The sequence below is a fragment of the Accipiter gentilis genome, unplaced genomic scaffold, assembly GCF_929443795.1.
Source record: "Accipiter gentilis unplaced genomic scaffold, bAccGen1.1, whole genome shotgun sequence".
Classification (NCBI taxonomy): domain Eukaryota; kingdom Metazoa; phylum Chordata; class Aves; order Accipitriformes; family Accipitridae; genus Astur; species Astur gentilis.
In genome coordinates this window covers 1,544,571-1,552,735 of record NW_026061008.1, presented here as the reverse complement: position 1 = coordinate 1,552,735, position 8,165 = coordinate 1,544,571, and positions in this window count along the sequence as shown.

Here is an 8,165-nt window from a genome sequence, read left to right as displayed (position 1 = left end):
CATGCCTAATGCGGAGCATCAGGTAGGGATACTGGGTGTAACCTGTGGGGTCCGGTAGGGAGGCCGGGTCTAGTCCAGCGCGCCAGCAGGGACAGCTGGTGTTCTCTGGCGCATCACAAAGGGTTCCGTTCCAACCCCAGAGTACTGGTGGGGGAACGGGTTCTACCTCGAAACATCGGGTAGGAATACCGGGTCTACTCCGGCGGGTCAGGTAGGAAGGGTGGGCGTAAAGCGGAGAGCCCATAGGGTCAGCAGGTGTACCCCGGCGCACCAGTAAGTGTTCCGGTATAATCCAGGAGTACCGGTGGGTATAGCAAAACTACCGCGGAGTACCTGTGGGTGTACCGGTACTACCCCAGAATATCGGGTAGGGGTGCCAGGCCAACAACGGAGCATCAGGTAGGGATACCGGGCCTAACACGGAGGGTCAGGTAGGAATGTCTGGCCTACACCGCGCACCCGTAAATTCAGCAGGAGTAACCCAGTGAACCAGTAAGGGTTCACGTACTACCTCGGAGTACCGGTGGGTGTAACGATACTACCGCAGAGTACCGGTGGGGGTACCGGTACTACCCGAGCATATCGGGTAGGGGTGCCAGGCCAACAATGGAGCATCAGGTAGGGATACCGGGCCTAACACGGAGGGTCAGGTAGGAATTTCTGGTCTATACCGCGCGCCCCTAAGTTCAGCAGGTGTACTGCAGCGAACCAGTAAGTGTTCAGGTACTACCCTGGAGTACCGGTGGGTGTACCGATACTACTGCAAAGTACCGGTGGGGGTACCGGTACTACCCCAGAATATCAGGTATGGGTGCCAGGCCAACAACGGAGCATCAGGTAGGGATACCGGGCCTAACACGGAGGGTCAGGTAGGAATGTCTGGCCTATACCGCGCACCCGTAAATTCAGCAGGAGTAACCCAGTGAACCAGTAAGGGTTCACGTACTACCTCGGAGTACCGGTGGGTGTACCGATACTACCGCAGAGTAACGGTGGGGGTACCGCTACTACCCCAGAACATTGGGTATGGGTGCCAAGCCTAATGCGGAGCATCAGGTAGGGATAGCGGGTCTAACCTGTGGGGTCCGGTAGGGAGGCCGGGTCTAGTCCAGCGCGCACGAAGGGACAGCTGGTGTTCTCTGGCGCATCACAAAGGGTTCCGTTCCAACCCCAGAGTACTGGTGGGTGCACCGGTTCTACCTCGAAACATAGGGTAGGGATACCGGGCCTAACCCGGCGGGTCAGGTAGGAAGGGTGGGCGTAAAGCGGTGCGCCCGTAGGATCATCAGGTGTACCCCAGCGCACCAGTAAGTGTTCCGGTACAAACCAGGAGTACCGGTGGGTATAGCAAAACTACCGCGGAGTACCAGTGGGTGTACCGGTACTACCCCAGATTGTCGGGTAGGGGGCCAGGCCTACCGCAGAGCATCAGGTAGGGATACCGGGCCTAGCCTGGAGGGTCAGGTAGGAATGTCTGGTCTATACCGCGGGCCCCTAAGTTCAGCAGGTGTACCGCAGTGATCCAGTAAGGGTTCAGGTACTACCCTGGAGTACCGGTGGGTGTACCGATACTACTGCAGAGTACCGGTGGGGGTACTGGTACTACCCCAGCATATCGGGTAGGGGTGCCAGGCCAACAATGGAGCATCAGGTAGGGATACCGGGCCTAACACGGAGGGTCAGGTAGGAATTTCTGGTCTATACCGCGCGCCCCTAAGTTCAGCAGGTGTACTGCAGCGAACCAGTAAGTGTTCAGGTACTACCCTGGAGTACCGGTGGGTGTACCGATACTACTGCAAAGTACCGGTGGGGGTACCGGTACTACCCCAGAATATAAGGTATGGGTGCCAGGCCAACAACGGAGCATCAGGTAGGGATACCGGGCCTAACACGGAGGGTCAGGTAGGAATGTCTGGCCTACACCGCGCACCCGTAAATTCAGCAGGAGTAACCCAGTGAACCAGTAAGGGTTCACGTACTACCTCAGAGTACCGGTGGGTGTACCGATACTACCGCAGAGTAACGGTGGGGGTACCGCTACTACCGCAGAAGATCGGGTATGGGTGCCAAGCCTAATGCGGAGCATCAGGTAGGGATACCAGGTCTAACCTGTGGGGTCCGGTAGGGAGGCCGGGTCTAGTCCAGCGCGCACGAAGGGACAGCTGGTGTTCTCTGGCGCATCACAAAGGGTTCCGTTCCAACCCCAGAGTACTGGTGGGGGAACCGGTTCTACCTCGAAACATAGGGTAGGGATACCGGGCCTAACCCGGCGGGTCAGGTAGGAAGGGTGGGTGTAAAGCGGTGCGCCCGTAGGATCATCAGGTGTACCCCGGCGCACCAGTAAGTGTTCCGGTACAATCCAGGAGTACCGGTGGGTATAGCAAAACTACCGCGGAGTACCAGTGGGTGTACCGGTACTACCCCAGATTGTCGGGTAGGGGGCCAGGCCTACCGCAGAGCATCAGGTAGGGATACCGGGCCTAGCCTGGAGGGTCAGGTAGGAATGTCTGGTCTATACCGCGGGCCCGTAAGTTCAGCAGGTGTACCGCAGTGACCCAGTAAGGGTTCAGGTACTACCCTGGAGTACCGGTGGGTGTACCGATACTACTGCAGAGTACCGGTGGGGGTACCGGTACTACCCCAGCATATCGGTAGGGGTGCCAAGCCAACAATGCAGCATCAGGTAGGGATACCGGGCCTAACACGGAGGGTCAGGTAGGAATGTCTGGTCTACACCGCGCGCCAGTAATGTCAGCAGGTGTACCCCAGTGAACCAGTAAGGGTTCACGTACTACCTCGGAGTACCGGTGGGTGTACCGATAGTACCGCAGAGTAACGGTGGGGGTACCGCTACTACCCCAGAAGATCGGGTATGGGTGCCAAGCCTAATGCGGAGCATCAGGTAGGGATACCAGGTCTAACCTGTGGGGTCCGGTAGGGAGGCCGGGTCTAGTCCAGCGCGCACGAAGGGACAGCTGGTGTTCTCTGGCGCATCACAAAGGGTTCCGTTCCAACCCCAGAGTACTGGTGGGGGAACCGGTTCTACCTCGAAACATAGGGTAGGGATACCGGGCCTAACCCGGCGGGTCAGGTAGGAAGGGTGGGTGTAAAGCGGTGCGCCCGTAGGATCATCAGGTGTACCCCGGCGCACCAGTAAGTGTTCCGGTACAATCCAGGAGTACCGGTGGGTATAGCAAAACTACCGCGGAGTACCAGTGGGTGTACCGGTACTACCCCAGATTGTCGGGTAGGGGGCCAGGCCTACCGCAGAGCATCAGGTAGGGATACCGGGCCTAGCCTGGAGGGTCAGGTAGGAATGTCTGGTCTATACCGCGGGCCCGTAAGTTCAGCAGGTGTACCGCAGCGATCCAGTAAGGGTTCAGGTACTACCCTGGAGTACCGGTGGGTGTACCGATACTACTGCAGAGTACCGGTGGGGGTACCGGTACTACCCCAGCATATCGGTAGGGGTGCCAAGCCAACAATGGAGCATCAGGTAGGGATACCGGGCCTAACACGGAGGGTCAGGTAGGAATGTCTGGTCTACACCGCGCGCCAGTAATGTCAGCAGGTGTACCCCAGTGAACCAGTAAGGGTTCACGTACTACCTCGGAGTACCGGTGGGTGTACCGATAGTACCGCAGAGTAACGGTGGGGGTACCGCTACTACCGCAGAAGATCGGGTATGGGTGCCAAGCCTAATGCGGAGCATCAGGTAGGGATACCGGGTCTAACCTGTGGGGTCCGGTAGGGAGGCCGGGTCTAGTCCAGCGTGCACGAAGGGACAGCTGGTGTTCTCTGGCGCATCACAAAGGGTTCCGTTCCAACCCCAGAGTACTGGTGGGTGCACCGGTTCTACCTCGAAACATAGGGTAGGTATACCAGGCCTACCCCGGCGGGTCAGGTAGGAAGGGTGGGCGTAAAGCGGTGCGCCCGTAGGATCATCAGGTGTACCCCGGCGCACCAGTAAGTGTTCCGGTAAAATCCAGGAGTACCGGTGGGTATAGCAAAACTACCGCGGAGTACCAGTGGGTGTACCGGTACTACCCCAGATTGTCAGGTAGGGGGCCAGGCCTACCGCAGAGCATCAGGTAGGGATACCGGGCCTAGCCTGGAGGGTCAGGTAGGAATGTCTGGTCTATACCGCGGGCCCGTAAGTTCAGCAGGTGTACCGCAGCGAACCAGTAAGGGTTCAGGTACAACCCTGGAGTACTGGTGGGTGTACCGATACTACTGCAGAGTACCGGTGGGGGTACCGGTACTACCCCAGCATATCGGGTAGGGGTGCCAGGCCAACAATGGAGCATCAGGTAGGGATACCGGGCCTAACACGGAGGGTCAGGTAGGAATTTCTGGTCTATACCGCGCGCCCCTAAGTTCAGCAGGTGTACTGCAGCGAACCAGTAAGTGTTCAGGTACTACCCTGGAGTACCGGTGGGTGTACCGATACTACTGCAAAGTACCGGTGGGGGTACCGGTACTACCCCAGAATATCAGGTATGGGTGCCAGGCCAACAACGGAGCATCAGGTAGGGATACCGGGCCTAACACGGAGGGTCAGGTAGGAATGTCTGGCCTACACCGCGCACCCGTAAATTCAGCAGGAGTAACCCAGTGAACCAGTAAGGGTTCACGTACTACCTCGGAGTACCGGTGGGTGTACCGATACTACCGCAGAGTAACGGTGGGGGTACCGCTACTACCCCAGAACATTGGGTATGGGTGCCAAGCCTAATGCGGAGCATCAGGTAGGGATACCGGGTCTAACCTGTGGGGTCCGGTAGGGAGGCCGGGTCTAGTCCAGCGCGCACGAAGGGACAGCTGGTGTTCTCTGGCGCATCACAAAGGGTTCCGTTCCAACCCCAGAGTACTGGTGGGTGCACCGGTTCTACCTCGAAACATAGGGTAGGGATACCGGGCCTAACCCGGCGGGTCAGGTAGGAAGGGTGGGCGTAAAGCGGTGCGCCCGTAGGATCATCAGGTGTACCCCAGCGCACCAGTAAGTGTTCCGGTACAAACCAGGAGTACCGGTGGGTATAGCAAAACTACCGCGGAGTACCAGTGGGTGTACCGGTACTACCCCAGATTGTCGGGTAGGGGGCCAGGCCTACCGCAGAGCATCAGGTAGGGATACCGGGCCTAGCCTGGAGGGTCAGGTAGGAATGTCTGGTCTATACCGCGGGCCCCTAAGTTCAGCAGGTGTACTGCAGCGTACCAGTAAGGGTTCAGGTACTACCCTGGAGTACCGGTGGGTGTACCGATACTACTGCAGAGTACCGGTGGGGGTACTGGTACTACCCCAGCATATCGGTAGGGGTGCCAAGCCAACAATGCAGCATCAGGTAGGGATACCGGGCCTAACACGGAGGGTCAGGTAGGAATGTCTGGTCTACACCGCGCGCCAGTAATGTCAGCAGGTGTACCCCAGTGAACCAGTAAGGGTTCACGTACTACCTCGGAGTACCGGTGGGTGTACCGATACTACCGCAGAGTAACAGTGGGGGTACCGCTACTACCACAGAAGATCGGGTATGGGTGCCATGCCTAATGCGGAGCATCAGGTAGGGATACTGGGTGTAAACTGTGGGGTCCGGTAGGGAGGCCGGGTCTAGTCCAGCGCGCACGCAGGGACAGCTGGTGTTCTCTGGCGCATCACAAAGGGTTCCGTTCCAACCCCAGAGTACTGGTGGGGGAACGGGTTCTACCTCGAAACATCGGGTAGGAATACTGGGTCTACTCCGGCGGGTCAGGTAGGAAGGGTGGGCGTAAAGCGGCGCGCCCGTAGGATCATCAGGTGTACCCCGGCGCACCAGTAAGTGTTCCGGTACAATCCAGCAGTACCGGTGGGTATAGCAAAACTACCGCGGAGTACCAGTGGGTGTACCTGTACTAACCCAGATTGTCGGGTAGGGGGCCAGGCCTACCGCAGAGCATCAGGTAGGGATACCGGGCCTAGCCTGGAGGGTCAGGTAGGAATGTCTGGTCTATACCTCGGGCCCGTAAGTTCAGCAGGTGTACCGCAGCGAACCAGTAAGGGTTCAGGTACTACCCTGGAGTACCGGTGGGTGTACCGATACTACTGCAGAGTACCGGTGGGGGTACTGGTACTACCCCAGCATATCGGTAGGGGTGCCAAGTCAACAATGCAGCATCAGGTAGGGATACCGGGCCTAACACGGAGGGTCAGGTAGGAATGTCTGGTCTACACCGCGCGCCAGTAATGTCAGCAGGTGTACCCCAGTGAACCAGTAAGGGTTCACGTACTACCTCGGAGTACCGGTGGGTGTACCGATACTACCGCAGAGTAACAGTGGGGGTACCGCTACTACCGCAGAAGATCGGGTATGGGTGCCATGCCTAATGCGGAGCATCAGGTAGGGATACTGGGTGTAAACTGTGGGGTCCGGTAGGGAGGCCGGGTCTAGTCCAGCGCGTACGCAGGGACAGCTGGTGTTCTCTGGCGCATCACAAAGGGTTCCGTTCCAACCCCAGAGTACTGGTGGGGGAACGGGTTCTACCTCGAAACATCGGGTAGGAATACCGGGTCTACTCCGGCGGGTCAGGTAGGAAGGGTGGGCGTAAAGCGGCGCGCCCGTAGGATCATCAGGTGTACCCCGGCGCACCAGTAAGTGTTCCGGTACAATCCAGCAGTACCGGTGGGTATAGCAAAACTACCGCGGAGTACCAGTGGGTGTACCTGTACTAACCCAGATTGTCGGGTAGGGGGCCAGGCCTACCGCAGAGCATCAGGTAGGGATACCGGGCCTAGCCTGGAGGGTCAGGTAGGAATGTCTGGTCTATACCTCGGGCCCGTAAGTTCAGCAGGTGTACCGCAGCGAACCAGTAAGGGTTCAGGTACTACCCTGGAGTACCGGTGGGTGTACAGATACTACTGCAGAGTATCGGTGGGGGTACTGGTACTACCCCAGCATATCGGGTAGGGGTGCCAGGCCAACAATGGAGCATCAGGTAGGGATACCGGGCCTAACACGGAGGGTCAGGTAGGAATTTCTGGTCTATACCGCGCGCCCCTAAGTTCAGCAGGTGTACTGCAGCGAACCAGTAAGTGTTCAGGTACTACCCTGGAGTACCGGTGGGTGTACCGATACTACTGCAAAGTACCGGTGGGGGTACCGGTACTACCCCAGAATATAAGGTATGGGTGCCAGGCCAACAACGGAGCATCAGGTAGGGATACCGGGCCTAACACGGAGGGTCAGGTAGGAATGTCTGGCCTACACCGCGCACCCGTAAATTCAGCAGGAGTAACCCAGTGAACCAGTAAGGGTTCACGTACTACCTCAGAGTACCGGTGGGTGTACCGATACTACCGCAGAGTAACGGTGGGGGTACCGCTACTACCCCAGAACATCGGGTATGGGTGCCAAGCCTAATGCGGAGCATCAGGTAGGGATAGCGGGTCTAACCTGTGGGGTCCGGTAGGGAGGCCGGGTCTAGTCCAGCGCGCACGAAGGGACAGCTGGTGTTCTCTGGCGCATCACAAAGGGTTCCGTTCCAACCCCAGAGTACTGGTGGGGGAACCGGTTCTACCTCGAAACATAGGGTAGGGATACCGGGCCTAACCCGGCGGGTCAGGTAGGAAGGGTGGGTGTAAAGCGGTGCGCCCGTAGGATCATCAGGTGTACCCCGGCGCACCAGTAAGTGTTCCGGTACAATCCAGGAGTACCGGTGGGTATAGCAAAACTACCGCGGAGTACCAGTGGGTGTACCGGTACTACCCCAGATTGTCGGGTAGGGGGCCAGGCCTACCGCAGAGCATCAGGTAGGGATACCGGGCCTAGCCTGGAGGGTCAGGTAGGAATGTCTGGTCTATACCGCGGGCCCGTAAGTTCAGCAGGTGTACCGCAGTGATCCAGTAAGGGTTCAGGTACTACCCTGGAGTACCGGTGGGTGTACCGATACTACTGCAGAGTACCGGTGGGGGTACCGGTACTACCCCAGCATATCGGTAGGGGTGCCAAGCCAACAATGCAGCATCAGGTAGGGATACCGGGCCTAACACGGAGGGTCAGGTAGGAATGTCTGGTCTACACCGCGCGCCAGTAATGTCAGCAGGTGTACCCCAGTGAACCAGTAAGGGTTCACGTACTACCTCGGAGTACCGGTGGGTGTACCGATAGTACCGCAGAGTAACGGTGGGGGTA